General features: G+C 34.0%; 1 protein-coding gene across 1 annotated transcript in view; it reads right to left on the bottom strand.

Annotated features, from left to right (window-relative positions):
* The window catches only part of IQCM (IQ motif containing M), a 306,849-nt gene that overhangs the window by 52,377 nt on the left and 236,411 nt on the right, over positions 1-18,061 (bottom strand). The window lies entirely within an intron of this gene.

The raw sequence follows: 18,061 nt of genomic DNA, 5'->3' as shown, positions 1-18,061 counted from the left end.
GTACTACTAATTTTTTCCTTGAACATAATAAGCAGAGGAGCATAGAGAAACAGACTAGCCATTTTCTTTATAGAGAATTGTGACTGATGTTCCCCTGACTCTTTTAGATTATGCGGAATGACTCAGATCACTCAATTATTCAATCAAGAAAGCTTAGTACACTGTCTCATAGCTAACTACATCTTTCCATTGCTTTCTTCATTATCCTTTCCCATTCAGACATATGAGTACTCCAGCTTAACTATGATAAAAAAGTCAACATATACAGATGTGTTTAACCTTATTACCATACGCAGTTAGTAAAATGTCTTCTAAGTCATTATATAATTAATAAAAATACACAAGAATTGACAGTATTTTTAACTATTTCTAAATGCATTTTCTACATTTTCCACAATGAGAAGGCATGATTTTTATAACCTGAAAAACTGATTTTAAAAGTCTTGTATGTATAATTTATATATACACTATTATTAAAATTATAGTAGTCACCCCTAATCAGCAGCTTCATTTTGTGTAGTTTCAGTTAACTGTGATCTGGAAGCAGATGTCCTACTGATGTATCAGAGAAAGTCAATAGTAGCTTAACACTGCGTCACAATGTCTACATCATTCACCTCACCTCATCTCATCAGTTACACATTTTTGCATCTCACATCACACAATGCGTAGAGTACAGTAAGTTATTTTGAGAGCAACAGAAACAGACCATATCCACATTGCTTTTATTATAGTATATGGTTAGTCTATTTTGTTATTAGTTATTGTTAATTTTATTTTTTAAATTTTATTAATTTTAGTTATTAATTTTATTGTTAATATTTTTAATTAATTAATATTGTTAATATTGTTAAACCTACTGTGTCTAACTTATTAATTAAACTTCATCACAGATACATATGTAAGAATAAAACATAGTATATATAGGGGTTAGTACTATTTGCAGTTTCAGGCATCCACTGGGGATCTTGGAATGTATTCCCCCCATGGATAAAGGGGACTAAGTATATTTTTTAAAAAAGAAAAGCAGAAAATATAGTCAAAAATTTATAACAGTTATCTCTTGGTGGCATATTTTATAGGTGATCTTAAGGATTTAATAAATATTTGTTGAGTAAAAGAGTAACTTGTCCTCTTTATCCTAATTTTAAATAGTTTTTGGTAATGAACAAATATTGCATTCTTCTTTAAAAAAAATCAATAAAATGTAACTTTGTCTTTGGTATTGGCCCATAAGAACTAATTTTGTCCCCTCATCAAAAATGTTTTTTTTTTCTATCACCAAGACTTAACACTGCCAATAAAAATATTATATCTATTCACAATACACAAGGGCTGCCATACAAATAATTGTGCATTGGCCTTGTTTGTATTTATCTGTATCTTTATTTATTTGAGAGGGAGAGAGCTCATGTGAGGGGGGAGGGTAGGTAGGGGAAGAGGGAGAAAAAATTCCAAGCAGACTCTGTGCTTCAGAGCACAGAGCCCAATGTGGGGCTTGATCCCAGACCCTGAGATCAAGATCTGAGCCACACAAGAGTTGGACACTGAACAGCATCCCTACACTACCCTGGTACCCCTTGGCTTTGTTTTTAAACTATTGTTTGAATTTTTTTTTATTTTATTTTGGTTGTATGTTTAATATCCTACATCACTTTAAGTATTTTGCAACCAAGGACTAAAGAGTCAGGAACCATGAGCTGGGTTCATGTCAAAGCTCTACCACTTCCTAGTTGTACATTTTACGTACATTATCTCTCTAAATTATTGTTCTCAGGCATGTGGTCCATTGGATTTCCATGAGAATTAAATGATATCGTTTACATAAATTTAGGTAAATCATTTAACACAATGCTTTACATATAGGAAACATTCAGTACATGTGAAATATAATTATTTTTCTTTTTGCCTCCTAAAAATATAGTGTCTAGAGCACAGATGTTGATTTGTTTTGAAGAATTCTGATTAACCTCAGAATTCTTAAGTTTGATTAACCTCAAACTTAAAGCCAGAAACCGAAATCACAAATACCATGTTATTCTTCAACAGTGAATGTGGAAAGAACACATTTGAGAATATTCTGTCATGTGGCAGACTGCTTTACTACTGATATATGTAGGTTATACATTATATAAGCACTTTTTTTTAAAGATAGAAATAGTTCTCTTAACTTCTGCCCATACCTATGACAATGTACAGAGAGATGTATTTGCAAATAATTAGGTACCAGCATCTACCATAAAATTCGTCTCCTACCCATATCCTCCACACTTTTCCCTCTTCTGTCTTTAAATTTTTACTTTGCGACGACGTGGATGGAACTAGAGCGTATCATGCTTAGTGAAATAAGTCAATCGGAGAAAGACAACTATCATATGATCTCCCTGATATGAGGACATGGAGAAGCAACATGGGGGGGTAGGGGGATAGGAGAAGAATAAATGAAACAAGATGGGATTGGGAGGGAGACAAACCATAAATGACTCTTAATCTCACAAAACAAACTGGGGGTTGCTGGGGGGAGGTGGGATTGGGAGAGGGGGAGCGGGCTATGGACATTGGGGAGGGGAGGCAAACCATAAGAGACTATGGACTCTGAAAAAGAACCTGAGGGTTTTGAAGGGTCAGGGGTGGGAGGTTGGGGGAACAGGTGGTGGGTAATGGGGAGGGCACGTTTTGCATGGAGCACTGGGTGTTGTGCAAAAAGAATGAATACTGTTACGCTGAAAAAATAAATAAAATGGGAAAAAAAAAAATCTCTTATAATTGTCCGTTAGACAGACTGTAAGGAGGAGGCTAGTATATGTAATCATGAAAAGCACAAATGTTTTATGATGACAAAACATGAGGTACTTTACATATCTTTTAGTTCAGAGGTCCTAAGAGTCCACATACATATTGACTAGAAAGAAATCCACTCAGTGTTCAGCCTGTTATGTTTCTTCATTGTCACAGGTTCCTAGTACATAGTACCAGAGCATGCACTTCAGAATATTCATTGAATGAACAAATAAATGAAGTTTTGAGGCTTTCTTTAAATAAGGTAAGTTAGTATCATTCATTTTTTTTTGCATAGACATCTGTCCAACTGACTCTAAAAAAAAGGAAGCAGGCCAGACTACCAAAAAATGGACAGTATATAATTGTTACGTGAATGTTTAAAAGCATATATGTGGTACTCATGGTCACTGAGTCCTTCCCATGCATGAATAAAGGAAGTATGGCTAAAATTGTTGAAAGACCTCTATTATTTACAACATACCACAATGATTGTTTTTTTTTAAATAAAATTACAAGTGTTTTGTATAAGTAGATGCCAATGTATTTATTAAATAACTCCAGTATGCAGGTGTTTGCATATCAAATGAAACCTTGGAGCCTCTACATTTTTTGAAATTCATCACTCACTACTTTCCCACAATACGCAGTTATAAGCTAAATAAATTGTATTCCTCAGTTAATTTTAAGTCTAAATTGTCTATATCTATGTAGAAATATCTGCTTCAAATTTTAAAGACTTTAAGAAGGAAAGACAACAATAGTTTCAGTACATGATTTACGTACTTGTTTAAACTAATGTTAACATTAAAGCATTTAAAATGTTTCAGGGTAAGCTTATTTAATGGGTTAATTTATTCTAATATTATATAATCAAAACAGGGTTCAGGCAAACTATATTTGAACTGAGATTAACATAATGACATACCTTTAATAGAAAGTCTTATCAGCTCCCTACAATTATCAAATGTTCTAATTTAACTGACAGTCAAACAATACAGAGGACAATTATAAAAATTCCAAAGTATTGTTGGAAAACATTTTTAACTCATTATACTTCAGTCTTAGGGGAAAATGTCATTATTCTACCCTAGGGATATTAAATAATTTTCAGCTTAGACAAAGTTTACATCTAATAACGATCAGTTTCTGTTTCATTTGAGATTTCATGATGAAGTTCTATTTCCTACTATTTAATATGTGTAGTTGGAAAAGGAAAGGAACAGAGCTAAAAATAGTCATGCACAACAAGATGACAGGCCAAAACTGCATGGTCAGAGCCTTTCAGAAATATTGGAACCCAACGTGTCCACAGGCAACAAGAGTTTTTGCAGTGCCAGGTTTCCCTAGCCCCAGGCCTTTGTCTCACCTCCTTTCTGAAGACAGACAGAGCAGAAAGAGGAATGAGGGGTATTGCTTTCAGTTTTTGCTTTAAAAATATTCAAAGGACAAAACTAGCAGCCAGTTTTTAAGCTTGAGGAAAACAGGGAGAAAACTAAAGACTAGTACAAAGACAGGTGTGTTAATACTTACTTGTCTAAAAAAAGTACTTTTCATAAAAAGCCAGGATGATCTGTGGAGCATGTGTATGTGGTGGGGGAGGGTGGACAGCAATGGACCTGATGAGACTCTGAACCTGAATCATCATCACAGTTATAATTAAGGTCATGACCTTGAACAAGCCACTTAACCTCTGTGCTCTCTGCTCAATTCAAATGATTTTTTCCAATACCTTCTAACTGGCTCCCTGTAAAAATGAAAGAGGAATTGGCAAAATGACATGTAATGTCCCTTCCAGAGCTTAAATATTCTAGTTACAAGTGGTTTTACAAAATACTGGAATAAAATATGCCAAAATAATTATTACTCTCAGTTGTGTTTCCCTTTTTCACAATTTTGCAAGTTATCTGTAATTCATCTTTATATTATTTCATACATAAAAATACCAATGTCTAGGGCACTATGGTTGATCACTAATGTAATGGAGTGATGCTTCCTCCTTAGTAAACAAGTGCACTATTGTAGATTATTTTGGAAGGGCCAGTTAAGCATACTATCAGTGCTTTATTTGAGGGCACTCTCCCTGAGAGCATGGAATAACTTAAAAGGCATCCTGACAGTTCTCTCAAGACATCCCATGTCCCTGTTTCAGGGCTTATGCTCCTCTCTTGCAAAACCCTTGCTATGTCCAACCTCTTGAGATTGCTTAGCAGAACAAGTGGGAACACATAAGCACTTGTTTTACATCTCTTATCACTTCATATCTTCTACTGTAGTTAATTATGTATTGGTCACTTCCCAAGCCTAAATCATAAACACAGGACAAAGGCTGTTTTATTTACAATTCTCCTCATGTCTATCACAGAGTACTGAACACAAGGCGCTCAATAAAGATTTGTGGAGTGACTGAACATGCTCTTACTACCTTGGATTTTTGCCTCCATTATGGTTAAATTATATTTTATTTATTAATAAAAATTTTAAATATTAAAGAACTGTGCCACACTATAGTATAGGCATATCATGTTATAGTAATCTTTGAAGGAATCTGGAAAGAATAAAGAAAAGTAGTTTTAATATACTGATGGAAAAAAGTATTCACCTTTAACATGAAAAACAAGAGCTTAAATGCTACTGTAATAGTTTATATATGATTCATGTAACAAAAAGTTAATGCATAAATGCCTACTACGTGCTAAGCATTCTCGTGTGGGACAGGATAATTATAGAGTACGTTCTCAAAAGCTTATGAACTATCAGAGGAAGAGATGTTTCAAATAGGTATTAATTTTCACACCTGAAATGTAGTTTTAAATGCAAAACCAATTTAAATGGTTTTGTAAAATAAAATTAGAAAATGGTTTCATTCATTTCTCCATTATTTGAAATGCTGTATTTTTTTAAAAGATTTTATTTATTTATTTGACAGAGAGATGACAAGGAGGCAGAGAGGCAGGCAGAGTGAGAGGGGTGAAGCAGGCTCACTGCCGAGCAGAGAGCCCGATGTGGGGTTCGATCCCGAAACCCCGGGATCATGACCTGAGCCGAAGTCAGAGGCTTTAACCCACTGAGCCACCCAGGCGCCCTGAAATGCTGTATTTTTATTTTTATATAACAAGTATTCTTTTCACTATAGTTCAATACAGCAAAATCAAAATGATATAAATTTATCAGTGAAAAACAATGTAAACATAGACAAATTTTTTATTTTTTAAAAATTTTTAATGTATCATGTTAGTCACCATAGTCACCATTAGTTTTTGATGCAGTGTTCCAAGATTCATTGTTTATGTACAACACCCAGTGCTCCATGCAATATGTGCCTCCTTAATACCCACCACCAGGCTCACCCATCCCCCACCCCCTTTCCTTTAGAAACCTCAGTTTGTTTCTCAGACACCACAATCTTTCATGGTTCATCTCCCCTTCTGATTCTCCCTGTTCACTTTTCCTTTCCTTCTCCTAATGTCCTCTATGTTATTCCTTATGTTCCGCAAGTAAGTGAAACCATATGGTAATTGACTCACTCTGCTTGACTTATTTCACTCAGCATAATCTCCAGTTCCATCCATATTGATGCAGAAGTTGGGTATTCATCCTTTCTGATGACTGAGTAATATTCCATTTTGTATATGAACCACATCATCTTTATCCATTCATCTGTTGAAGGGCATTCTCAGCTCTTTCCACAGTTTGGCTATTGTGGAGATGGCTGCTATGAACACTGAAGTACATATGGCCCTTCTTTTTACTATATCTGTATCTTTGGGGTAAATACCCAGTAGTGCAATTGCTGGGTCATAGGGTAGCTCTATTTTTAATTTGTTTTTAATTTAAAAAAATTTAATTTATAAATTATTAGAAAGCCTTAGGAAGTTGCAAAGATAGTATAGAGGTCTCATAAAGACTACAGCTTACATATGGAAATTCAAAATGAAATTTTCCCAGTCCCTAACAATTTTTTTATTATTATTAAAACAAGAAATGTAGAGTAAAACTTGTAAAAGAATAGAAAAATTAGAAAAATCAGGCATATTAGAATAGTTAAAGTTCACTGGATTAACACACTATAAGATTAAAATTTGTGTATTTTTATATTCAATTGATGCAACCATGTGAATATACACATCATTCCACTATAAAAATGTATTTTTATTTACCTATAAGTAAATACCCAGTAACATAATTTTAATGGTTATATAGAACTCCATTTTATTCATGCACCACAGTATATTTAACCATTTCCCTATTACTGGGACTTTACATTGTTTCAACATGTGCAGTAATTACAAGACTGTAATTACTATCATACATACATCTATACACATGATTTCAAGACAATTATACACCTGAATTCAGAAAAAATGATAATATTTTCTTGATGATTCAAAATAAATCACATTTACGACAGTATATAGTAAGGTAGCAAGTACTTGCTTTAGGTTTAGAATGTCTGAGCTGAAATGCTGGTGGCATTCTCCAGCAGCTGGATTATTTAAGACAAACTTATTTAGCCTTTCTAAGAAATGTTTCCTCTGTAAAATGAGTTTAATAATAACAACCATTAAATAGATTACAAAGATGAAATGAGAAAATTACATAAAACGTATAGTTCTTAGTCTTATTTAAACAGTACAAAATGGGGACATCTGGATGTTTCAGTCAGCTAAGTGTCTAACTCTTGGTTTTGGCTCAGGTCATGATTTTAGGGTCATAAAATTGAGTCCCACAACAGGCTCTCTGCTCAGCATGGAGTCTGCTTGAGATTTTGCCCCTTTCTCTCCCCTCCCCACCCCATGTTCTATCTTTCTAAAATAAATGACTAAATCTTTAAAAGAAATGAAGAGTATGAAATGAATAAATGTTACATTAAATGTAATTTTACCATCATAACAATCAGTAGATACCACGAACTGCTAAGCTCTTCAACCCATTTACCCCTCACTCAACAAACTAAAATTATAATTCTTTTTCAGCTTTCAAATATAATATATATAATATATAGATTTCTTTTATAAATTACATATAACAAGAGCTGAATGTATATATATATATATATATGCATGTATATACACACACATGCATATAATTATTTATATATTTATTTTTAGCACACAGGATCTTACCAAGTATGAAACCTCTCTTAAGGGAATATTTTGGAACTTTGAGGATGTGGTATTGGTTATCATAATTATTGGGAGGAGATAAAATGACTTGTATTGGGTAGGAACACAGGATACATTACTCCCTTCAACAAATAACACAGTATGTACAACAAAAAAATGTCCAATGCCCTGCACAAATTTTAAATGTTCTCCTGTAACCTTATATAAGAAAATCACATTTATTTTTTACTGGTTTTATTGATAAATAATTGACATGTATCACATATATGTTCAAGGCAAACAGCATGAGGGATTGATTTCCATATATTTTGAAATGATTATGATAATAGGTTTAGCTAGTATCCATCTTCTGATATAAACACAGTAAAAGAAGAAAAGGAAAACAATTTTCTCCTTGTAATGAGAACTCTAAGGATTTACTCTCTTAACAAATTTCCTATATATCACATACCTGTATTAGCTATAGTCATCATGTTGTACATTACATCCCCAGTAGTTATTTATCTTCTAATTGGAAGTTTGTGCCTTTTGATCACATTCTTCCAGCTCCCCCTTCCCCCACCCCTTGCCTATGGTGACAAGAAATCATATCTCTTGTTCTTTGACTTTTGTTGTTTTAGATTCCACGTATAAATGAGGTCATACAGTATTTTTCTCTGTATGACTTTTTTCTTTTAGCATAATGTTTCAAGATCCATCAAGGTTCATCCAAGTCGTCACAAATAGTAGAAGTTGTTTTTTACAGATACACACACACACACACACACACATGCATATATACATATGTATATGTGTATGGAGATATATATATATATGTATATATATATATATATATATATATATATATATATATATATACACACTAACTTCTTTACCCATTTGTCCATCCATAGATGCTTGGGTTGTTTGTATGTGGAGTAATTCTATGTTAAATTTTTTGAGGAACATCCATACTATTTTCCATAGTGGCTGTACCAGTTTGCATTCCCGCCAACAGTGCACAAGTGTTTTCTTTTCCTTTTCTCCACAACGTCACCAATACTTACTTTTTGTCTCTTTGATAATAGCCAATGTGTCAAGCATAATTTGATATCTCATTGTGGTTTCCCATTTGCATTTTTGATGATTAGTGAGCATCTTTTGATGTTGAGCATCTTTTCATGTGCCTGTTGGCCTGTTGTATGGTTGGTTTTTTTTTTGGAAAAATGTCTACTCAAGTCCTCTGTCCAGTTTTCAATCAGGTCATTTATTTTGTTTTTCATATAAAGTTGTGTAAATTCTTTATATATTTTGGATATTAACCCTTATCAGACATGATTTGCAAATATCTTCTATAGTTAAGCAGGTTGCCTTTCATCTTGCTGATGGCTTCCTTTGCTGTGAAAAAGGTTTTTAGTTTGATGTAATCCCATTTGTTTATTTTGGCCCTTGCCTAAGGAGACTGGTCCAAAAAAATATTGCTAAAACCAATGTCAATGAGCTTACTTCCGATGTTTCCTTTGTTCTTCCTTTTTTTTTTTTTTTAGTTTTTATTTAAATTCCAGTTAGTTAACATAGTACATTATTTTATTTTTTCAGGTATACAATGTAGTGATTCAGCACTTCCATATAACACCCAGTGCTCATCACAAGTGTACTCCTTAATCCCCATCACCTATTTAACTTAGCCTCCCATGCACCTCCTCTCTGACTGTTTTCTTTTAGGAGTTTTATGGCTTCGGGTTCCACATTCAAGTTTTCAACTCATTTTTATTTCATTTTTGTAAGTGGTGTAAGATAGTGTCCAGTTTCATTCTTTTACATGTAGCTCTCCAGTTTTCCTAACACAGGTTATTGAAGTGACTGTCTTTTCTCCATTGTATATTCTTTCCATTATTGCCATAGGTTAATTGACTATTAATGCATTGGTTTATTTTTGAGCCCTCTATTCTATTCCATTGAAGTATGCATCTGTTTTCATGCCAGAACCATACCATTTTGATTAAGATAGATTTGTAGTGCTGTTTGAAATTCAGGAGTGTTTTACCTTGAGCTTTGTTCTTCTTTCTCAACATTACTTTGTCTATTTGGGGTCTTTTGTAGTTCCATACAAATTTTGGGATTCTCTGCTCTAGTGCTGTAAAAATTGCACTGGTATTTGATGGAGATTGCATTGAATCTGAAGATTTCTTTGGGCAGTATGAACATTTTATCACTATTAATTCTTCCAATCCATAAGCATTGAATATCTTTCTATTTATTTATGTTGTCTTTGATTTCTTTCATCAACAATTTGGAGTTTTCTGAGTGCACCTTTTTCACCTCCTTGGTTAAATTTATTCCCAGGTATTTTATTCTTTTGGATGCAGTTACAAACGGAATTGTTTTCTTAATTTCTTTCTCTGGTAGTTTATTATTAGTGTATAGAAATGCAACTGCTTTTTAATTTTATTTTTTTTAATTTTATTTATTTATTTGACAGATATCACAAGTAGGTAGAGAGGTAGGCAGAGATAGAGAGAGGGGGAAGCAGGCTTCCTGCTGAGCAGAGAGTCTGATGCAGGGCTAGATCCCAGGACCTTGAGATCATGACCTGAGCCAAAGGCAGAGATTTAACCCACTGAGCCACCCAGGTGCCTCTGATTTTTAACTTAAAATAAGTTAAAACATATTTCCTATGTTAACATTGTGTCCTACAACTTTAGTGAGTTCATTTATCAATCAAATAGTTTTCTGGTGGAATCATTACATTTTCTATATATTGTAATGTCATCTGCCAATAGTGAGTTTTACTTCTTCTTTTCCAATTTGGGTCCCTTAAATTTCTTTTTCTTGTCTACTTGCTCTGGCAAGGACTTCTAATATTGTGTTGAATATAAGTGGCAAGTGTAGGCATCTGTGTGAAGTTGCTGATCTAGGAGAAAAGCTTTAAGTTTTTTACTACTAAATATTATGTTAGCTGTGAGTCTGTCCTATATGACCTTCTTACGTTATTTTCCTTCTATACATGCTGTGAAAATTTTTATCTTACATGTGTTTTGAATTTTGCAACATGCTTATTCTGCATCTATTGAGACAATATGATTTTCACTTTTTGTTTTTTTTAAAGATTTTATAATTTATTTGTTAGAGAAAGAGAGAGAGAGAGAGAGACTGCACAAGCAGGGGGCATGGCAAGCAGAGAAGAAGCAGGCTCCTCACTGAGCAAGGAGCTTGACACACGGGACTCGATCTCTGGACACTGGGGTCACAACCCGAGCAGAAGGTAGATGCTTAACAGACTGAGCCACCCATTGTTTTGTTAATGTAGTGTATCACATTGATTGATCTGTGGAAGTTGAACCATTCTTGCATCCCTAGAATAAATCCCACTTGCTCATGTTGAATGATCCATTTGGTCTATTGTTTACTTTGGTTTGCTAATATTTCATTGAGGATTTTTGCATCTGTGTTCTTCAGGGATATTTGTCTGTAATTTTTTTCTTTACTCTTCTCTCTGTCTCTCACCTCCCCTCTCCTTTTTGTGGTGTCGTTGTCTAGTTTTGTTATCAGGGTAATGCTGGCCTCATAAAATGAGTTTGGAAATATTCCTCTTCAATAATTTGAGGGTAGTTACTAACTTTTCTTTAAATGTTTGGAAGAATTCATTTATGAAGCCATCTGGTCCTGGTCTTTTGTTTTTATGAGCTTTTACATTACTGATTTAATTTAATTACTTGTAATCAGTCTATTCAGATTTCCTATTTGTGATTCAGTCTTACAAAGTTGTGTCTTTCTAAGAATTTATCCATTTCTTCCAGGTTTTCTATTTTTGTTTTGTTTTTAATTTTTAAGCTGAAGTTTTAATTGAATTATACACCACTATTACCATATTACAGAATCTAAATATGACTATATGTTTACCATTGCCACTGAGATTTACCCTACCATTTTATGATTTTTTACATTAATTATCATTCTTTTACTTCCACTCAAAGAATTCCCTTTAATTCCACTCAAAGAATTCTCAGGTTTGGTGGTAATGAGCTCCCTCAGGTTTTGCTTCTTTGGGAAAGTCTTTATCCCTCTTTTGTTTCTGAAGTACTGCTTTATCAAGTATAGAATTCTTGACAGATATTTTTCTTTCAATATTTTGAATCATTCCATTCTCTCTCAGCCTAAAGTTTCTGTTAAGAAACCTGCAAATATCTTGTGAGGAGGAGGGGAAGAAACTTCTTTTGTGCAAATTCTCTCTTTTCTCTGTTGCTCTTAACCCTTTTTAATTTTGTCTTTGACTTATGACAATTTAATTATTGTCTTAGTGGGTACTCATCTTGAGGTTCAACCTATATGGCATCTAATGAAGGTCTAACAAAGCGGAGATCTATTACTCTGGGAGAAATTCTCATGAACAAGAATGTGGTTTCTCTGGTGTCTGAAGTAAGAGCAAATGGGCATTGAGTGAGTCTCTCTCCTGTGAGCTTTAATATATTCCCTTTGTTATATCAATTTTGACTATCCAGGGACACTTTTATGCAAAGTTTCAAAATCTATAAGGAACTTAGCAAACTCAACACCCAAAGAACAAACAATCCAATCAAGAAATGGGCAGAGGAAATGAACAGACATTTCTGCAAAGAAGACATCCAGATGGCCAACAGACACATGAAAAAGTGCTCCACGTCACTCGGCATCAGGGAAATACAAATCAAAACCACAATGAGATATCACCTCACACCAGTCAGAATGGCTAAAATTAACAAGTCAGGAAATGACAGATGCTGGAGAGGATGTGGAGAAAGGGGAACCCTCCTCCACTGTTGGTGGGAATGCAAGCTGGTCCAACCACTCTGGAAAACAGCATGGAGGTTCCTCAAAATGTTGAAAATAGAACTACCCTATGACCCAGCAATTGCACTACTGGGTATTTACCCTAAAGATACAAACATAGTGATCCGAAGGGGCACGTGTACCCGAATGTTTATAGCAGCAATGTCTACAATAGCCAGACTATGGAAAGAACCTAGATGTCCATCAACAGATGAATGGATCAAGAAGATGTGGTATATATACACAATGGAATACTATGCAGCCATCAAAAGAAATGAAATCTTGCCATTTGCGACGAGGTGGATGGAACTAGAGCGTATCATGCTTAGTGAAATAAGTCAAATTCTTTATTGAATTTTGAAGTTGAATTTATTACCTAAAATACTCTTTAACAGAAGTTACTCTAATCTCTAATTTTACATATTACTTATATATTTAAAATATGTATTACCTAAAATAATCATTAACATATGAGGAGAGATTATAGTGTGTGTGTATAATGTAGTTATAAACTATGTTAATACTATCTGAACAGTGTAAGGGCATATAATTCCAAATGGTTATTTTGTTATAACTGGCATTGTATAGTATGTCACCAATTTATCAGACTTTATAAAACCACTGTCTTAAAGAGTCTTGTGTTAGGTTGTGAAAGAGTACTTTAAAAAGGGGGAGGGAATTTCTTTTTTTTTTAATTTAAACTCCGTTAGTCAATACCTCATTAGTTTCAGATGTAGAATTCAATAATTCATCAGTTGCACATAACACCCCGTGCTCATCACATTATGTGGCCTCCTCAATGCCCATAAACCAGTTATCCCATCCCTCCATCTTTCCCCTCTAGCAACCCCAGTTTATTTACTATAGTTCAGAGTCTTTCATGGTTTTTCTACCTCTCTGATGACTTTCCATTCAGTGAAGGTTGCAGGGGGGACTACCTAAAACAGTTAGTTCCCACAACTTTCTACAACATGGAGGTCACATGCTCTTCCCATTGACTATAGCAATATCTTCTACTCTTTATTTAGTAACTGTAATCCATGCTGTAAGAACAACTCATATGTCATCTTCTTTATAAAATCATCTTTCATACTGCCAGATGTCATTTCCTTTTCTTAGGCTCACAATTATACTTAATTGCTTGTATCAATTAGCAAGAAAACTTGAATGTTTTCTTTATGTGCTTATTTACTGGGAATAACATTTCTTCATACTCTTAAGAAAAGCTTAAGAGTTTTACAGCTATAGTAATAAATTAAAACTACAACTTACTTTTTAAGCTTCTTTAACCAATCAATTATAATTGTGATAAATAATGCTCAGAACAAGTTTTAAACCTGTTTAATCAACCAGTGGTAGCTCAATTCTGGAAACATACTTCTGAAAACCAACCAATAGGTGAGAGATCCTACTTTTGAAAGCTAATTAATGAACAAAAGTCTCTCTATTAACACAAGTTTGAAGGCTAGTCAATCAACAACTTGTTTTTTCCTGAGGGACCATACCCTAAATCTTATGTCGTTTCACTTCCACTGCTAAAAGCCACTAATCACTAACTTGCATGTTGTGTAACAGATTATCCCCAAATTAAAAGCCTAAAACAGTATTTTTCTCACATAGTTTCTGAGACTTAGGAATTGGAATGGATTTTCTAGGTGGGTTAGGTCATGATCTCTCATGGGGTTGCCGTCCTCTGAAAGACTCATGTAGAGACTCCTCTTACATGTTTCATTACTCATACAGACCTCAACTCTTCACTGGTTATAGGCAGATACCTTCACATTATTAGCACAAAGACCTCTCAACAGTTCTTTGAGTTATTTCTATGTGTGTGTTGTATTTTCTCATTTAAAAAAAAAAATTGTTTTTTTTCAGTGTTCCAAGATTCATTGTTTATGCACCATACCTAGTGCTCCATTCAATACATGCCCTCATTAATACCCACCACCATGGTAACACATCCCCCCAGTCCTCTCCCTTCCCAAACCCTTAGTTTGTTTCTCAGAGTCCATAGTTGCTCATGCTTTGTCTCCCCCGCCGATTTACCCCAGTTCACTATTCCTTTCCTTCCAATGTCCTCATGTTATTCCTTATGCTCCACAAGTAAGTGAAACCATATGATAATTGACTTTCTCCACTTGACTTACTTCAACAGTTCTGCTGAGACCTCTATCACATGGCAGCTGGTTTTCCTCAGAGAAGCTTATCTAAGAGAGAGCAAGGCCGGAGCCACAAAAACTTCCACAAAAACTTTTGTGACCTAGCCTCAGAGGTAAAATACTGTAACTTTGTTTGTATTCTGTTGATAACAAAGACCAACCCTGATACAGTATGTATATTTCCACAAAAGCATGGATCATTGGGTCCATCTTGGGGGCCAGCTACCTCTCTTCCCCAAAACCCTGTATTATAGCAATAGTCTGCTTTGCCCCGAAAGACTGTTTAACCAGCATAATACTCCTTAACTTAGATGGACAACAAACTGAGCTTGGAGTTTTTATTTCAGATATTGAGTGTTGCTGTCATCCATTGTCATTTTTGAGATGTTCTCCCAAGACTTTTTTTTTTTTTTTTTGGAAGATTTTTATTTGGTAGCTATTTGTTTGCCCCACATACCAATAAAAGTGCTCACTGGGACTGACTGAGCCAAAACTCTGATAGTGCTTTGGATTTGCTAGAATGTGAACACTTCTAGGGGAGGGATTAGGCTTAAGTTATTTTTCAAGCTGTATTGTCAAGAACATAGTTGATACTCAGTTAATGCTTGTTGAATAAATGGATGCAGAATTCAGATATAGAAACATAATCCTAAAATTTTCATTTTAAAAGGTTGAGAAGTATTGAGTGGTAGATTATTGTAAATATGCAACTCATATTTCCTTTAGCTTATAGATCAGATTCCACATCTTAATTTCTTTCTCAAACACTTCCAACCTGCTTGATGAAACTGGATGGATGAGAGACACATCTCTGATTTGATCAATGAAGTCCAAGAAAAAATGGAATTCACATAGAATACATTCATTCCATTAAATGAGCAAGACCCAATTCATCATTCTAAAGGATTTGTAATAACTTGCCCACAGTTGAAGGACTTTCACCAGATACAATATAGTATTCATTTTTATCTTTCTGTGAATAATTGCTGTGAGTATATTAAATGTTGAAAGTTTTAACCAATGGAACCATCATCTAAAAATAAAATATAATTTTATTTTTCCACCAGCAAATACCCTTATGAAAGTAGAGTCACATAATTTGCTCTTAACAAAGAAAAACAAAAGGACACTAAATAACATAATGTGGAGATGCTGGGAGTTTAGAGTTGGTAAAAAGGGAGATCAATGGGTATATACCCAGACAACTTTATAAGTCCAATTGAATAAAATATATAGATTTTAGTGTTATTATTCTCCTCAGCAAGCAGGTAATCCATAGGTTAAGCAAGGCATTGAACTAACCAGAGTACATTTAAACTTATCCAAACCATAATAGACCATTTCCTCTACTTGCACATATATAAGTCATATAAAGAATATGAAGCTCGCTTAAAATCAGGATTTGAGTTTTTCATTTTTCAATAATTAATCTTATAGTATACCCCTAAAGAACAGGTTCAAAAATTAATGTCTATATTCCTAAATAAGTTAAGGATTATCAGGAATAATCAAGATACCAAATTTAAGAAGGCAGAATAAATTCTATCCATATCAATAATTAAAGGAAATATGGCCCCCCAAAAAGGAAAGATTAATGATGGACAGAAATACAAATACTGATATGTATATTTTAAAGATTATTTATTTGAGGGGGAGAGAGAAAGCAGGGGGTGGTGACAGAGGGAGAGAATCTTCAAGGAGACTCCCTGCTGAGAGCGGAGCCCTACACAGGGCTTGATCCCAGGACCCATGAGATCATGACCTGAGCCAAAACCAAGAGCTGGATGCTTAACAGCCATCCAGGTGCCCCCAACATGTGTATTTTAAAGGTTTAAAACAAGTGCAAAGATTTAAGCAGAACATGTAGAAGCTGGATTATATTCACAATAAATTAGATATATTGGATTATCATATCTTCTGAGTTCCATCACTTAGAAGAAAGGAGAAAATCTGGGAAATGTTTACAGAGAAGTGTCAGAAGACATTAAGGATTAGAAAGAGGACTTCTGAGGAATAATATTTTTAAAGGCCTATTATTGAAATAGATTCGTATTAATCTATACATAGACTTAATTTCGTGGATAGTGAAAAAGTTACAACTTCAATGAAGAATGTGTAAGAAAAGAGTCTTATGTTGCAGAATAGAAAGTTCTGAGAGAGATAATCATAAAAAAAAAACAGACCTGGCTGTCAAGGACAATTATGTAATTGCCAGAGTCTTTAAAGATGGGATTATCATTTGGTTAATGTACATCAGATCTTGCCTGAAGGCAGTGGAATAAACTGAATAGCATAAAAGATATCTTGTAATTTTATAATGGGTAACAAAACAGTGATTAGGACAGGAAAGTAGTTCCAGTATTAATTACATAACTTAAATAACCATATGTTATAAGGGTAAGAAAAATTTACTATATGAAGGGCTGGAAATGATATATGGAAAAGAAGTAGTAGAACTAGAGGTCTTTGCTCATTATTCAGGATCTGAACTAATTAGAAACCTTACATTAATATAATAATATGGTTCCAGTTAAGAATGCACCATTGGATTGAGAAAGTAATTTAATCATTCATTTGTATTCTCTAAATGATTTTCTTGAAAGATAATGGCTAACCTACTCCTTTTAAGGTATTCCCATTGGAATTCCAGGAGTTCCTTAATATAGTCTACAGTTTCCAGGTTGAAAATCCACCAAAGACACAAAAACTTAATGAAGGTGAGAAACAAGTTCAGTATATCTGTGACAGTCTTTAAGACCAGGGAACTGAAGGACAGACAACTCATAAGGAAAGGTAACAAAAGATACAAGCCTTCTAAAAGGCTTGTTAAACTTATTTTCTGAAAATAAGTTTGACAAAACATATGTTCCTAGAGGAAAATGTAAAGCCGCTTTTTTTTTTTACTTCATTGATCTAAAATTATAAAATTATGATTCAGAAGAAATACTTTGTATATATTAACCAATTTGAATACATGAGATTCAAACCACTGTAATATGAATTATAGGTTGTAAAAACATGGATATAATGAATATTTTTAAAATATGTATGGTCCTAATACTACGTAATTTGTTAGCAACTCATGTCATTTATAGAGCATTCAGTAATTCTATGAACTACTCCTCAGTTCTTGCTGATGATACTTCTCTAAATCTACAGAGTGAAATCAATAAACAGGAGTGCTTACATTGTGGAATATTATTAATGTTG

Source organism: Meles meles, chromosome 2 (assembly GCF_922984935.1).
Source record: "Meles meles chromosome 2, mMelMel3.1 paternal haplotype, whole genome shotgun sequence".
Lineage (NCBI taxonomy): Eukaryota > Metazoa > Chordata > Mammalia > Carnivora > Mustelidae > Meles > Meles meles.
Note: the sequence above shows the minus strand (reverse complement) of the source record. Positions and strands in the feature narration are given on the sequence as shown.